Source organism: Mustela lutreola, chromosome 1, assembly GCF_030435805.1.
Source record: "Mustela lutreola isolate mMusLut2 chromosome 1, mMusLut2.pri, whole genome shotgun sequence".
NCBI lineage: Eukaryota > Metazoa > Chordata > Mammalia > Carnivora > Mustelidae > Mustela > Mustela lutreola.
In genome coordinates this window covers 219,851,394-219,868,596 of record NC_081290.1, presented here as the reverse complement: position 1 = coordinate 219,868,596, position 17,203 = coordinate 219,851,394, and the positions used below count along the sequence as shown (strand labels likewise).

The 17,203-nt window shown below is 41.2% G+C and overlaps 1 pseudogene; it reads right to left on the bottom strand.

The window, feature by feature from the left end:
* Positions 1–16,315: 16,315 nt before the first annotated feature.
* LOC131839662 (large ribosomal subunit protein uL23-like) lies at positions 16,316–16,799 on the bottom strand (annotated as a pseudogene).
* Between the last annotated feature and the right edge of the window lie 404 nt (positions 16,800–17,203).

Genomic DNA, 17,203 nt, shown 5'->3' with positions numbered 1-17,203 from the left:
GTGGCTGGAGGTGAAGCTAGAGAGGAAGCTAGGCTTCCCTGATGGTGCAGGAAGAAGTGAAAGAACGTGTGCTTAAGTTCTCTGAGAGCCCAAAGTACTGCATACAGTAACAATGGCTAACTCTGAGTGCTGATGACGTGCTGGGAACTGGGCTAAACTCTTGCGTGAATTTACTCCAACGAGGCAAATAATATTGTCTTCGTTTTGCAGGTTATTATTTGAGTAATTTTCCCAGGGCCTCATGGTGTCTTAGTTTAGGGTCCCCCAGAAGCAGACCTAGAGAAAAGGATAAGTAGCTTTTGGCAGGTGGGAATGATGCCACAAAACACCAGGTGGGGAGTAGGGAAATGAGTGGCAAGGAGGAAGGTGTGTTCTGTTGAGCCGGTTACCACTAAGGACAAGTGGAGCTCAGTCCCACTGGGGAATTTTGGAAGGTGATGAGGAATACTCTTAAGAGTTCATTCCTGGGTGCCTGGGTGGCTCAGTGGGTTAAAGCCTCTGCCTTCAGCTCAGGTCATGATCTCAGGGTCCTGGGATGGAGCCTGGCATCAGGCTCTCTGCTCAGCAGGGAGCCTGCTTCCCCCACCCTCTCTCTCTCTGCCTGCCTCTCTGCCTACTTGTGATCTCTCTCTGTCAAATAAAATAAATTTTAAAATCTTTAAAAAAAAGGGGGGGGGATTCATTCCCGCTGAGAGGTGAGGGATCTGGAGTATGTCTCACCAATCTCCATCATTGTTTGAGGATGGTTGCTCAGGGTGTTAACTCTGGCTTTCCTGGCTTCCCCTGCACAAAGGCCCAGTGAGCTCTTCATGCAGTGAGTCCCAGGTACTCTGTGCAAGCAGATTTCAGCAGGCTAGAGGTGAGGGTCGGGAGGTTATGGGTAGGATACTGAGGGTGTGCTATATACAGATTCTAAGTGGAATAGCCAGGGTTTTTCCCCACACAGCCTGGCTGGGTTTTAGCAACAATATTATACTGCTGCCCAAATGTAAGTTTCACATATATATATAAAATATTTATTTTATAATAGATATTTGTAATTTATATTTATATGTAATATATTTTATAATTTATATTGATACTATTTATGTATAAATATACTTTATATATTAATGTATATTTGTTATATTTATTATATTATTCTATATTATAATATTATATTATTACAATTAACAGATCCTCAATGAATATTTGTGAATGAATTCTTTAAAATTCAATGTAGGTTAGTCATTCAGTGTTATTCAGGTGCTAGAAATCAAGAAGTGTGTATTGTAGTCTGAGTTGTCACTAATTTGGGGACCTCAGGAAAGCCACTTAGTCTCATTGAGCTTTACTCTTTTCCTTTTAAAATCTTGTTTTACTGGGGTGCCTGGGTGGCTCAGACTGTTGGGCATTTGCCTTCGGCTCAGGTTATGATCCCAGGGTCCTGGGATTGAGCCCTGTATCGGGCTCCCTGCTCAATTAGGAATCTGCTTTTCCCTCTCCATCTGTCCTGCTCTTGTACTCTCTCTTTCTCAAATAAATAAATAAAATCATTAAAAAAAAAATTCGTTTTACTACTCACTCTCCTGCCTCTAGGTAGAGCTATTGTGAGGACAAAGTCTGATCATGGCTATGGAAAACTATGAGTACAGCAGACTGAAAGGTAATCCTGTATCTCAGTTTGGGGATTGGATCAAGGAGAAGTAACTTCTTGGCCTTTAGCTCCCCAGAATCCAGGACCACCTACCATGGGTCCATCAGCTGTATCTGTCAGAGCTCTTGGATGCAAATAACAGAAGCCAACTCTGGCTATTTTTATCAGAACAGGAGTTTATTTGAGAGGTATCAGGCAAATCACAGAAGTGGCTGGAAGGCTAGAAAATCAAGCTTAGAAAATGGACATGGGGCAAAGGAGACCATCTCAGAAGACAGAAAGACTATATCACAGAAACATCTCAATTAAGATGCTGCTTCCACTCCCACGGAGCAGTGGACACCAGTGCTGCCACTAGCCCAAATTCTAAACTGTCCCTATTTTTTAGGCCACTTGATTTAAATTCAAGGTTTGGGGAGAAGCATCAGCCGGGCCAAGCTTAGGTCATATGCTTGCACTCCAGCTGCCAGGGATCAAGGAGGGCAACTGTCTGACCTCTTTCCCAAATTTTGTAAAGGGAAGACATATTCTGCCTTTCATGAAACCCATGTTTCACGTGATGGCTGTTTCCCCAGATGTAGGAGGGTGGGGAGGTCAATACTGAGCAGCCAATAAAATTAGGTAATCCCTGACAAATATCTTATCTAAGGTACTCAAAAGGCCCTTTCAAGTCAGGATGCTGGGAAAGTGAAGATACTGGTTTACGATTGGAAAACTTAGATTAGAAGGTCATGAGACTTTTTATTAACCAGGAACTGTTCAAGCCACTGGGTACAAAGATGACTAAGACAGGGGCACATGGCTGGCTCAGTTGGTAGAACATATGACTCTCGATCTCAGGGTCATGAGCTTATTAAAAAAAAAAAATGGTTAAAACACAGGTGCTGGCTTCAAGGTGCTTTGGCCAGGTAGGGAGGAAAGATAAATAAAATACTAAAATAAAATGTGATGAGGAAAGGCAAAAACTGAGATATCACAAAGTAAAAAGAGAACACAGAGCAAAGGATAAAGGCTGGGGATCATGTGCAGGTCAGGAGAGCTTTTACAGAAAAGATGGGTCTAGAAGGGTCGAAGGAGAGAGGAAGAAAGCATTAGAGGTGGAGCCATCTTTGGTATGGGTTAATCTTCCTGATTAGCCAGAATCTGGTTCTGGTATTTCCTGCTTACTTCCTACTGACATCAACCACAACACATATGCTACTCCAATTAAGGTCTGAAATTAGTAAGGTCTAAGTGTTATTAGGGTATTGTCAGAGCCAAGTTTGTCTCCCTTTGCTCTCCCCCAAATCTCTGGTGCATAGTAATATTGGCACCAGCTTACTGCTGCTGTGGCTGTTTTAGCTCATTTAAATGCAACCAACCATATACTCAATCAGGCCTGGGTTGAAATAATGGCACAGCCATTGACTAATTATAAGACCTCTCTGAGGCTCAACTTCCTTGAAGGTAAAGTGAATCAAAACCACTTTCCTTCCAGAGCTGTTCTGGGGATTAACTGAGTTAATGTTTGCAAAATACCATCACTCAGCAGTTGAAGGGTGCTGTGATTGCTGGTTCTAGGGAGTTCATGGCAAGTCTGGTGATGATGAGGAGTCTTCTCTGTTCTTCCTTTTTGACCTGAGGAGTTTCACAATTTGGCCAAGGAGATTGCAAGAAGGAAATGTCTTCTGGGAAGGAGTTGGCCCATGAGTTGTCAAAAATGTGAGAATATGGGGCGCCTCAGTGGCTCAGTGGGTTAAGCCTCTGCCTTCGGCTCAGGTCATGATCTCAGGGTCCTGGGATCGAGCCCCACATCAGGCTTTCTGCTCAGTGGGAAACCTGCTTCCCCCTCTCTCTGTGCCTGCCTACTTGTAATCTCTCTTTGTCAAATAAATAAATGAAATCTTAAAAAAAAAAAAAAAAGTGAGAATATTCATGTGAGGAAGGAACAGATGCAGAACTCCTCTCGAGCTCTAAGCCCTTTCCAAAGACTTACTCCATGGTGGGACTGAGAGCCTGGTTCCTGGAGTTGAGGAATGTTTCCCAAACCCTGAAGAATGATTTTGAAAACAGCTCTTCTGGCACTAGGATTGTTTGCCTCTGCCCATTATGAGGAGGAAACAATTTACCCAGATGTGGGCCCCATCAGTCTCCCTCCTCTGTCAAGATCAGGCCACAGAAGTCGGAAGGGTGGAGAACAGCACGTCCATTAACTGGTCATTTTCACACATCGTTCCTGCACAGCATTTGAAAATGTATGCAGTCTAACAGGTTGAATAACCCTGGTGGGGTAATGCTGTGTCCTTTCAGAATAATAAACATGATACTTGAGGGGAATTTGCTACGGGCTGAAGCAGTTTCATAAATGGGGCAGATCCAAATGCGGAAATGCTATGTGGCTTGGACAGACACCAAATTATGTGGAGTATGAATTTAGATCTCCTTTCTGAAATTCCTGGTCTACATTTCATTAGTCGCTTCTACCTAACAAACATTGGTGTTTTATTCCAACGTTGGACTTCTGGGTAAATTCTGATCGACTGCACAACTATATTTTGAGTACTTGCCACATGCTAGGCATTTGGAGAGGTGGATAGGATCTTGAACTTCATTCTGAAGAAAGAAGAGGAGATTTTTTTGTAAAAATTCAGAGGGCTTCTCCCTTCAAACATTATTTGTGGGGAAGTGTAAATGTCTCCCCTATCTGCATATGAAGAAAGTAATTTCATGTAGAATGGCTTCGTTCCCGTTTTCCTCTCATCTGGGGGTAGACTCAGGAATGGGAGGGATAGAGCAGCAGAGCATGTTGCTATGGTAACTTGGCATTAACACACCTTTAGCTCCTTTGTGTCGCCCCCAAATTACCTTTATAACTAGTGCTTCAGAGCCTGGAAAGCATTTCTTAATTTCCACGCAGCCAGTAATGAAGGCATTTTCCAAGGCACTAGGCAGAGGGAGGGTCCTTTCTTTTTAAGGCTGAGGCTCTGCTCATGCTGTTTCCTAAACCACAGTATAGAATCAGGATCCAAACTATCCTATTTTTTATGGAAGATTTCACTTTCGAATGCCTTTCACATATGTTATCTCAGTTTTCATTGCTACATTTTTTTTAACCTCATGTTTAAGCAATCCAAAAGGGCAAGAAAATGAACCCATTAAACATTTATGCCTCAAAATAACCATGTGAGGTAAGGGCTCATCCCCATTGTACAAACAGAAGAACTAAAACTCGGAATTGCCGGAATGTGCCCAAGGTCACACTGTTAGAAATGTCAGGATGAGGAATGGACCCAGGCTTTAGATCCCAAACCAAACGTCTTGCTGTTAAACCTCTACTGACTCCCAGTTTCTTTGTGCCTTTGTTACTTTAGAAAAATACAGGTGTATATAAAATAGCAACCAATTTGTGCTTTGCTTAAAAAAAAAAACAGCTTTATTGAAGTATTATTTATATTTCATAACATTACTTACAGTGAACATACAGTTCAATGATTGTTAAAGAATTTTTGCGGGCGCCTAGGTGGCTCAGTGGGTTAAGCATCTGTGTTGAGCTTAGGTCATGATCCCAGGATTCTAGGATCAAGTCCCATGTCAGGCTCCCCGCTCAATGGGGAGTCTGCTTCTTCCTCTCCCTCTGCCCCTCCTCACTGCTCATGCACTCAATCTCTCTTTCTCAAAGAAATAAATACAATCTTTAAAAAAAATTTTTTGCAACAGTATTATTGACATAATTCACATGTTACACATTCTATCCATTTACATTGTACAAGTCAATGGTTTTTAGTATATTCATAGAGTTGTACAACCACCACCATAATCAATTTCAGGACATTTTTATCTCAAAAAGAAACCCTGAACCCTTTAGCAATGACCCACTAATCCTCTCATTCCCCACTACCCCAGCCTAAAACAACCACTAATCTACTTCCTGTTTCTATATATTTGCCTATTCTGGACACTTCGTATAAATAGTATAAAAAATATGTGGTCTTCTGTAACTAGCTTCTTTTACTTAGCTTTATGTTTTCAAGATTCATCCATGCTGAAGCATATAACAATAACTCACTCCTTTTTTGTCACCAAATAATATTCCATTAGATATACCACCTTTTGTTCATCAGTCAATGGACATTTGGGTTGTTTCCACCTTTGAGCTATTATAAATAATGCTGCTATGAATATTCATGTACAAGTTTTTGTGTGGGCATATGTTTTCATTTCTCCAGGAGTGAAATTGTTGGGTCAAATTTCACTTCTGTCCATCTAGGAATAACTTTACATTCTGACCAACACTCTGAGGTCCTAGTTTCTCCACATCCTTGCCCAAATTGGTATGCTTCGCTTTTTTCACCTAACATTATTTCTTAGTTACATTTCCATATCCACATGGTTGTCATTTTTAATGGTTATACACAGTGTCCCAAAGTAGTTACTTTGATACTGTTGAAGCATTACTTTAAAGTTGAGGATTTATATTGTCTTCAGTTTTATGGTGTTATAAGTAGTAGAACTAAGATCTGTGCCACTTGCCCCTTTTTTCCTTTGGTTTATTTCCTTGAGGTACATTCCAGAGTGGAATAAAGGGCACACACCACTCTATTGCTGCTTTCCATGTTACTCTGCAAGGGTTAACTGTGAATAAAATGCCAAGCTCATCCTACCAACTTCCCCGCAGCCTCTGCCAAAACAAGGATTTATTGCTTCATTCCTGTGCACTAATACTGTAGGTATATAATAGAACTTGAAGGTTGTTTTGATTGGCCTTTTTTTTACTGTTAGGAAACTTACAGTATTTTAAGGCTCATCACATAGTCTCTGTAACTAAATCATTGAGCCAAAGAGGCCTGGTAGTACAGGAAAATCTAGGGGTCGAAGCAAAGGGTAGCAGATTATATTAAAGGAATTCTTTGGGTTTGGGAACATGGATTCAGTTATGTTCAATAGGATGGTTGTAGCCTCAGCCGTGGATGAAGAGAATGCTCTTTAAGTGGTCAGCTGATTTATTTAGACACCTGCATTTTTGAACTTTCCCCTCATTTAACCCTTCTACTGGATCTGCTCCCCTGTCTCTGACCATTCCTTTTCTATCTCCTTTTCCTTTATCAGCACTGGGAACCTTCATCCACTCTCATGGCAGTAATGACTATAAATGCTGGAAACTCCCAAATATTTATCTTCTTCAAATTGAACTTCAGATGTGCTTCTCTAACTTCCAACTCTATGGCCCCTGGGCATCTCAAGTCCAGTATTTCTACCTCCAGCCACTCCTTCTTTTCTCTTTTCCCCGTCTTTATGATGATAGTAACCCAATCACCCAAGTCAGAAACCTGGAAGTCACTCCAAACTCCTTCCCCACCCTACATACCCTAAATGTCTCTCAAGTACTTCTTTTCTCCAAACTTAGCACACTAATCTGATTCATGTTTTCATTATTTCTCCAAATGATTGTGGCATTTTTACATGTATGAGTTAGGGTTCTATTGGTTATAATTCTGTCACATTAGGAGGAAAATGAAAAGATTTATTGAATGGATATATGTATGGAATGAAAGGAGGCACTGAGGAGTCACTGTGGAAAGGCTGGCTGTAGGGCGGTTCTAGGGACCCAGGCAGCAAGCAGGCAGCCTATGGACCTTGTCTAGAGGGTCTGCTGTGGATGAGACTTGGTTCCAACAATCCTCCGTGTCTGTGTCTCTCAGTTCAAACTAATACAGTTCTGGGAGAGTCAGGGGACCAACAAAGATCAGAGCAGTGGAGAGGCTGAGTCACGTGGGGGAAACATAGCTTCTAGAGGATGCCTTCATGTATGGGAGGCAATTATCAGAGACAAAGAGAGGGCATAAGATGGGCAGTCTTCCCACAGTTGTCTCTACATTGCCACCCTGCCTCTACCCTTACCCTCCACCAATCCCCTTCTGCCAGAGTAATCTTCTAAAATACAGTCCAAGAGATAGGAGAAGAAATGGGGGAAGTATGGGCATGAAACCTACATCCAGGTCTTACTAAGTTTGGGACTTTGAGCCATTATAACTATCATCTCTCTGAGTCCCTATTCTTTGGCAATGCTGTGTAGACACTTCATGGTATATCATTTCTACTCCTCGTGACAGTTCTGTAAGGTGCATATTTATAATTACTGTGCAAGGGAAGAAACTGAGTCTCAGGAAAAAATTAATAAACTTGTCCTAGGGCCCATGACTGGTAAGTAGAAGAATCTACCATCTGACTCAAGGCATTTATTACTAGGCTATTTTCTCTCTCTCTCTCTCTCTCTCTCTCTGAGACTCCCAATTTCATCTGTGAAATGGTTATAACCTTTATCTTTCAGGATTGATGTTAGGAATAGGCAGGAATGGCATGTAATAGGCAGGAATGGCCCAGTGCAAAAGGAAAATGATGGACAGCCCCTTATTAAATAATTAAGGGTTTCAAGGCTGGAGCAGCAGGTTATTCAACGAAGTTCAGGATCCTTGTAAGCATGGAGGCACAGGTTGAATGCCTATGAAGTTCGCCCTGCGGTTAGTGTTAATGTATATGAGATACTTGGTATGGAATAGATTCACATTAAATTGTAGCTGTGATCATTGTATTAGCTTCCTCTGGCTGCTATCACAAATTTTACAGACTTAGTGGCTTAAAACAACACAGATTTATTATCTGACAGTTTTGGAAGTCAGAAGTCCGAAAGGAGTCTTATGGGGCTAAAATCAAAATGTCAGCAGGGCCACATTCCTTTTGGAGGCTCTAAAGGATGATCAATTTCTTGATTCTTCCACCTTCTAGAGGCTCTCTGCAAATGGTTCATGGTCCCTTCCTTCATCTTCAAAGTCAGCAGGTAGCATGTTCCAAATTCTTTCTCTCTTTCTGACCTCTGCTTCCATTGGCACACCTCCTTCTCTCGCTCTAACCTACCTGCCTTCTCCTGAGAAGGACCTTTGTGATTACATTGGGCCTACCCAGATATTCCTGGAAATCTCCCCATCTCAAGACCCTTCCTTAGTCACACTTGCAAAGTCCCTCTTACCATGTAAGGTAGCATATTTGCAGACCCCAGGAAGTAGTATGTACACATCTTTTGAGGGACCATTATTCAACCTGCTGCAATAGCAATATTATTCTTGTTATTGTTATTATTTTGTTGTTGTTGTGATGCTCATGTCCTTCTTTAATCCTTCAGCAATTTCAGGATAAAGTCCAAACAGCCCATTAGGATCTTTCTAGTTTCAACTCTTTCTCCTCCCCGACCTGCATCAGACACTCCAGTGAACATTGAGCATCTAACAAAACTGACCCCTGTGCCAAATTTCCTTTTGTCTTCCTTTGTTCTAGCCATACCCTCTTTTTTCTTTCTACTTCCTCCTCATAAAAGTCATTTCTTTCTGTGTCATGATCCCATCTCTTAATTTTTTTTTAATAGTGACAGTCTTCTTCCTAAAACTTGCATTATTGCAAACTTCCCAGAAAGCTGTGTACTGTTACCCGTAACAAGGGAAGTCCCACCCTTCCTTTTGCTATGTGTACTGCAGCCCTTTAAGTCACCAGGGTATCTCAAACCTTCGTGTCAATGTGCAGTGTCCTTGCAGGTTTGCAGGTCACAGTCACGCTGAAGCGAGGCACGAGGCAAGAGTGTCCCAGCTGCACACTCAGGAATTATAGTGGAGTATGAAGTAACTCGGGCCTGTGTGCTCCTTGAGCTCGACTTGAGGAAGGCACGGGGCTCTCTAATATATTCATGAAATCATTTATTTGACAGGCATCACAGAGATCTGAATTCCATCCTCTCACTTAGAGAAGAGAAGCTGCACAGCTTAGTGGAAACCGTGCTAACTTTAGAGTCAGGACTTGGCTTTGAGCCCACCTACCTGCGTGGCTGCTCTTTTGGCAAACCACCAACCAATATCTGTAAGCCTCTGGGTCGTCACCTTTAGGGTAACATTAGACCTATTCCACTCACCTTATGGTGTGAATGTAAACTTGTTTAAAGAATATAAAAATACTGCTATTTACTGGGCATAAACTATGCACCAAGCACAAGTAGGTGCATTTCCCCTATTTTATACGTGGCTTGTACAAGGTTCAAGGCCATGTCACGTAGTCACTCTACTAACACAGAGAGAGTCAGAATTCAAACCCAGGTCTTTCCGACTATGCTTTTCTTGTTGTTTTCCCTTTAATGATACCAGACAGACACTCATGACACATGGAATCTGAAAATATTTGGGGGGAAAAGATAAAGTCCTACACCACAGAGGATAATTATTAGATAAAGAAACTGAGGTCCAGAGAAGAACAGCAACTTCCCTTAGGAGTTGGTGGCAAGTTTTCATCCAAGAAGTAGTCACTGGGGCAAGTAGGTGTGTAGATCGCTCAGGAATGAAGGCGTGGCGCATCCAGGTGAAAGAGGGAAATCCACGGATGATAGTAGGTATTTAGGACTATTTCACATGTTTTCTACTTTGTGGTTGCACTTGACAGCTTACGGGCCACAATCTCCATGACACTATCAGTTTAGGAGAGTGTCCAGATTACTTACTGTGGAACATAGGAGGCCCTCTGTGACTCGGCCCTGGCAGAAATCTCCAGTGTCGTCTCCTATCAGGCCTCCCCTGCCACCACTCAGCCTCACACCTTCTCTTTAGTCGTAATAACTATTCGCGGTTCCTGAAATGTGCCCGCTGGGTTTGCACCTCTGTGCCCCCATTCCCTTTGCCTGGAAAGCACTATTTCACCTTCTGTGTATCCAGCAGGCACCTATTCATTTTCTAAGACTGCTGAAATGTCACTACCTGAATGAAGTCTTAACCTGGCCTCCCCTGGCCTTTCCCACTTAAATATCAACCCATCTCTCCTTTGGGCCTCTAATACCTCCTCTACATACTTTTGCATTGGGACGTACAACATTTGTATTGTTCTAATTTATGCAATAAGACTGTTTGTTTACATGCTTGTCTTTAACTGTTAACACATTAAGCATAAGAACTATCTCATTTATAAGTCTTTGGTATGGTGATGCCCTGGGGGCAGAGCCTGATCTACTCATTAGACCACCCAACATCTACTCCTAAGCTGCTTATCTTGTGCCTACTTCCTCTATAAAGGCTGGAAAAACTAAATTCTCTTTTCCAACCTTCCTTAAAGCTATTAGGGACACTGTGGAAAAACAGTTCTGGCCAATGAGACACAAGCAGTCGGTTCAGTCGACTGCTCAGTCGGTTAAAAGTTCTGGAAGAACTTTTGCATTTCTCATAAAAGGGCCAGAGTAACAGGTGCAGACTATCTCTCCTGCCTCCTGCCTTGAATACAAACATAATGCTGGGGCTAGAGGAACACCATCTTACAACCATAAGGATCCTGAATGATCCCTGAAGGATCCTTGAGTCTGTCCAGATTTTTATTATGTGAGAAAAATAAAGCCCCGCTAATTCAATCTCTGTTGTTAGATTGTCTGTTACCTCTAGCTGAAAATATTCCCAAGTAATTGATGAATTAATGTTAACCAAAAGAAGTAATATCTTATTTCAATGATTTTTAATATGCTAGTTCAGTACCAGAAACCTTACCTCAAGAGGACTTCTATACTAACCTCAACCAATATTTATCACAGCAGATAGTCTGATTGAAGGGGGTAGGGGGCTGCTACATGGACTCCCGGCCCTTTTCCTGCTCCTTCTTGTCCCCCGATGACCCCTAAGACACATAGTGGAGTCCTGAAGGCTTTTCTGGATACTCGATACACTCTCTAACACTGTTGATGGGAGCGTAAATTGAAACAGCCATTCTGGGCACAATTTGGCAGTTCAAGGGCAATTTATATCATGTTTTTAAATTATGTGATTTTTGATTCACAACTCCATTTCTAAGAATCTATCCTACAGAAATACAGGCATGTTTGTACAAAGACATATATACGTGTAGGGTGGTTTGTTTCAGAATTGCTTGAGGGTAAAAAAAAAAAAATAGAAACAACTTAAATGTCCATTAAGGGATTGATTGATTACTTTAAAGCACATTCCTCCTCTGGTATATCTTGCAGCTATTACTGATACTGAAATATTTTCAAGATATATTAAAGTAATATATCTTTAATATCCATTTTAAACATAACTCGTAAAATACTATTGAAAGAAAAACTGCATAGCTGTGTAAAAATATACATATAGAGGTATGTAAATGTGTACAAAAATGTCTTGAAAGAAGACCAAGAAAATGTTAACAGTGATTACTTTTGGGTAATAAGATTGAGGGAAAGAGAAGCTTGACTTTTTACTTTGTTGTTTGAATAATTGGCAAGTATTTATTTTTATTATGTTAAAAATAGGGAATAACATCTGTCCATAGAAGATATACAGATGGCAAGTAAGCGTATGAAAAGTTGCTCAACATCATATGTCATTAGGGAATTGCAAATTAAAACAACAATGAGATACCACTACATATTAGAATGGCAAAAAGCCAAAACACTAACACCACCAAATGCTGGCAAGGATGTGGAGAATAAGAACTCTCTCACTCATTGTTGGTGGAATGCCAAGTGGTTCAGCCACTTTGGAAGGTTGTTTGGCACTTTCTTACAAAACTAAACATACTCTTAATATATGATCCAACAATAGTGCTCCTTGGTATTTGCCCAAGGGAGCTGAAAACTCACGTCTACACAAAAGCCTGCACACAGATGTTTATAGCAACTTTATTCATAGTTGCCCAAACTTGGCAAGATGTCCTTTAGTAGATGATCAGATAAATAAACTGTGGTATATCCAAACAATGGAACATTATGCAGCACTAAAATGAAATAAGCTATCCAACTGTGAAAAGAAACTTAAGTGGATATTGCTAAATGAAAGAAGCCAACTTGAAAAGGCTACATACTGTATGATTCCAACTATATAATATTCCAGAAAAGACAAAGCTAGGAAGACAGTAAAAAGATCAGTGGTTGCCAGGGGTTAGCAGGAAGAGAGGGATGAATAGTTGGATCATAGAGGATTTTTAGGACTGGGAAACTATGATGGTAGACACATGTCCTTCTACATTTGTCAAAGCTCAAAATATGTCTAACACCAAGGACGAACTCTAATGTAAAATATGGACTTTGGGGAGTGCATGGGTGGCTCAGTCGGTTAAGAGGCTGACTCTTGATTTCAGCTGGGTCATGATCTCAGGGTCATGGTACTGAGCCCCACACTGGGCTCCTCACTCAGTGGGGATGGAGGGGAGTCTGCTTCTCTCCTTCTTCCTCTCTCTCTGCCCCTCCCCCTGCCTGCATACACTTTCTCTTAAATAAATAAATACATTTTAAAAAACCATGGAATTTGAGTGATAATGATGTGTCAACGTAGGTTTATCAGTTGTAGCAAGTGTAACATCGTGGCAGGGGATGTTGTTAGGGAGGCTGTGCTTTTGTTGGGGTGCGGTGATATGGGAATTCTCTGTACTTTCCCCTCAATTTTGCTGTGAACCTAATACTGCCCTGAAGAATAAATTTTGTTTTAAAATATACAGCATAAAAGAGCACCAATTGAAGACTTAGCCCAACAGATTTATTCAGTGTTTATTGTGCACAACTCAATGGTCCAGGTATTGTGAGGGAAAGCAATAATTAACACATAGTTCTTAAATACCTTAGGATGAAGCTATAGAACTATACCAACTATAAAGCAGAATTTTTAAAGTTCTATATAAGACACAAACAATGATGAAGAGTGCCCGAGGAAAGGAATGACTTGCTCTATTCCAATTAGGGAGAATCTTAGAATATTTGACTAAGATGAGAGCGTATGAGTTGGGTCTTAAAAACACAAGTAAGAATTTGTTGGTCCAATACAGTATTGGAAAGGCAACAGGAAAAGCACTCTAAGCAGAGGTAATAACACAAACAAAGCCATGGAGGCATGAAACAATATATATTGTTTGTAAGGAATGGTGGCTACCAGTGGGGCTGCAGTGTAAGATTATGTAAAGGGATACAGTGGGAAGTAAAATTGGGAAGGAAAGGTGAGATAAAAGAGTACATTATTTTGTGTACTCCATGCTGAGTGGTTTATGTTAAGGTACAGAGGGAGTTGGCACAGGTCGGCAAACTCAGTCACTGGTAGATGGGATCCGTTGTCCTTTAGCTAGGGCAGAAGTCAAGAGGCATAGGTCTCCGTCCAAGGGTCTGGGCCAGTATTCAGGAAGGATGGGATCTGGCAAGGCTTCCCAAGAAAGAATCATGGCTGGGGTTGTGCCAACAGTCAGCTAAAAACATCTACTGCCTTTTGGCTCAGAGCAGCTCTGCCCATCTCTGGCTGGCCAGACCATCTATAATTAAAAGTTAGACTTGGGGATGGGGAATGTATTAAATGGGTGAAGAGGCTCAAAAGCAAAAAACTCCAGTTATAAAATAAATAAGTCATGGCAACCATAGTTATCCTTGTACTGCATATTTGAAAGTTGCTAAGAGAATGAGGAAAAAAAAACTTCCGTGACTACGTGTGGTGACTGATGTTAACTATACTTATTGTGGTGATCATTTCACCATATATACAAATACCAAATCATTAGGTTGTATACCTAAAACTAATATAATGTTGTATGTCAGTTATACCTTAATAAAATAAAAATCAAACTGACTGGGTGGTTCAATCAGTTGGTCATCCACTCTTGATTTTGGGTCAGGTCATGATCCCAGAGTCATGGGATTAAGCCCCCATGTCCCCTGAGTCAGGCTCCATGCTCAGCACAGAATCTGCTTTTCCTTCTCCCTCTGCTCCTCCCCCTGCACTCACTCTCTCTCTCTCTCTCTCTTTCTCTTCCTAAAATAAATAAATAAAATCTTTTTTAAAAAATCAGGCTTTCCCAAGCTTGGTGTCCTCTTTTAGGGTCAGCTTCTCTAGCTATACAGAGGAAATTTCAGGGGATCTCTGGTGAGTCTCTTTCCTTTCCTTCTCCTTATTGCCCTATTCTAGGTGTTGAGTAAGGGACCTGTTGCTTGATTTAACTCTTTCTGACCATCTATAATTCAACCAAGGAGTTTGTACTTTGTAATTTGAATTTTCCTGACTCTGCTCATCTAAAGTCCTGACCTTAAATTACTACCTTCCTTTTTCCTCTAATGTTCCATTCATGTTCCTGGCTGATTTCCAGTTGTTCCAAAACTTATTGGTTTAATGGCTTGGCTCTGCATTTCAACCTTACACTGAACCTCAGCTTCAGAAGCCAAAAATAAGGGCTTGTGCCTAATACGGACTGAGCTCATTGTTCCTAAGCTGCTTATAATCTAATCAGGGATGCATGATTAATAAACATTAAGCAAAATGCAAGATTGGATAGAATTAAACTCTAAAATACATTTGTTGGTAAAAAGAAAAAAAGGCAGAAAAAGCATCGCAGGAAGGAAACTAAAGTCAGAACACCTGGCTTCTAGTTTTAGCTGCCACTGACTGATTGCAGGACTGGCCAAGTCTCTGAACCTCAACCATAAAATTAGGAGATTGTTCTGTATGATTTCTAAGAGAACTTAGAACTTTGTGACTAAGTGCTGTGTGGGTAGAGAAAGGGAGAGATCTGTTTGGATGACATTTGTTGGGTAAGTCTTCCAGAAAGAAAAAAAAAAAATGGAATTGAATATGAGCCTTAAAGATGGGTGGGATTTTTTTTTTTTTTAAGATTTATTTATCTGTTTTAGAGAGAGAATGAGAGAGAGTGGATATGGGGAGAGGAGCAGAGGGAGAGGGACAAGAGGATCTGCTCAGTGTGGAGCCTGGTAAGGGGGCTTGATTCAGGCTTGATGAGGAGTTTAATCTTACCCTGAGATTATGACCTGAGCTGAAATCAAGAGTCAGACACTTAACCAACTGAGTCACCCAGGAGCCCCGGGGTGGATGGGATTTTTGACTGGGAAGATGCAAGTTAGAATACTTGCCCAATTGGCAGTAAAATCTTTAGCAGAGAAGTGAGGTAAGACTGAGCAGAGTGATTTACACAGCACAGCAAAGAAGTTGACCTGAGCACAAGAGCTGGGAATCACTGGGAGAGGACTGGATGAGTGCACTGCAGAGCATGTTGGACACAAGACTGAAGGGTTGAAGAGGGTCCTTGAAGAGTGTCTGGGATGGACTGGTGGGTGGATACTGCTGGAGGGGAAGTGAGGTTGTGACCATGGTTCAGGTGTGAGTTAAGTACGTTAAGAGCAAGGTAGCTAAGGTGTGAGTGAAGGGAAAGTGGTAAATGTGAGGGGCATTTTGAAGAAGACATTGAATAACAAGGAAAAAGACAAGGAAGCAAGCTAAGTTCACCCCTAAGGATGGATGGGTTTTTCTCTGGAGGACAGTTGGTTTGTTGGGGAGTTTCATGGTTTCATTTTTAGACATGAACATGTCTGAATAGTTTAAGTGGTTGTCCTCTAAGAAGAGCATGTCTCTGTAGGCAGCTAGAAATGAAAATATGATTCTCAGGGCTAGACACATAGAGCTCTTAAATGATTCATACCAAGGCAGTTGTTGAAACCATAAAAGTGGATGCTTGTGTATGAAGGAGAAAATTACAAAAAGAAAAATGTATAGGTAAATTATTGGAAGGAAAAAAAGGAATTATAAGTCTTGCATTATATTGTTTCCATCTCTTGTAGTACCCGTTCAACTTGTCCCACAAATCTTTTTTTTTTTTTTTTTTTTTTTATCATGAAAAAACTGTATTTAGATTTAGGCAGCTAGACTCAGTTTAGATGATCCCAATTTTGTTGGCAACATCCAAAGCATCATAGTCAGGGGCCAGCCGAACGTATGCCTTCTTTTCTCCATCAGGCCTGATTAAGGTGTTAACCTTGGATACATCAATGTCATAGAGCTTCTTCACAGCCTGTTTGATCTGGTGCCTGTTGGCCTTGACATCCACAATGAACACAAGTGTGTTGTTGTCTTCTATTTTCTTCATGGCTGACTCAGTAGTCAGGGGGAACTTGATGATGGCACAGTGGTCAAGCTTGTTTCTTCTGGGGGCGCTCTTTCGAGGGTATTTGGGCTGCCTTCTGAGACGCAGAGTTTTGGGTCATCGGAAGGTAGATGATGTGCGGATCTTCCTTTTTTTGTGACTGCGGATGCCTTTCAGCACCGCTTTCTTGGCTTTCAAAGCCTTTGCTTTGGCTTCGGCTTTGGGAGGGGCAGGGGCTTCCTTCTTAGCTTTCGGCGCCATCTTCGTAAAAGGGAAAGCCCACAAATCTTTCTTTACGAAAATATTAGGAATCTTTTTATTTATGGATAATTGCATTAAGAAAGATAGCTTAGCTTAGACTTAAATCCCAAATCTCAGTGGGTAAGAAGTAATTCTCATTCATTCTAGCCTGTTTGTCCCTCCCACTCGCATTTTATTAGCCAAAAAAAGCCACTAGCCACATCAGTCTTAGTACTAGAAGTCCTAGCCTCAGCAATCAGTCTTAAAAGAGGTGGGAAGTTCAGTACTCTCTTGTGCATTAATGGAGAGTGGGAATTGTTGTGAATAGTTCTAACAATAACCGTAATAACATTTTCCCTTAGACATTTTTCTATAACTGTGGCTTCGCCACCCTTTTATCTGTATCATAAGTAAAATGTTCCTGGTACAAACATTTTA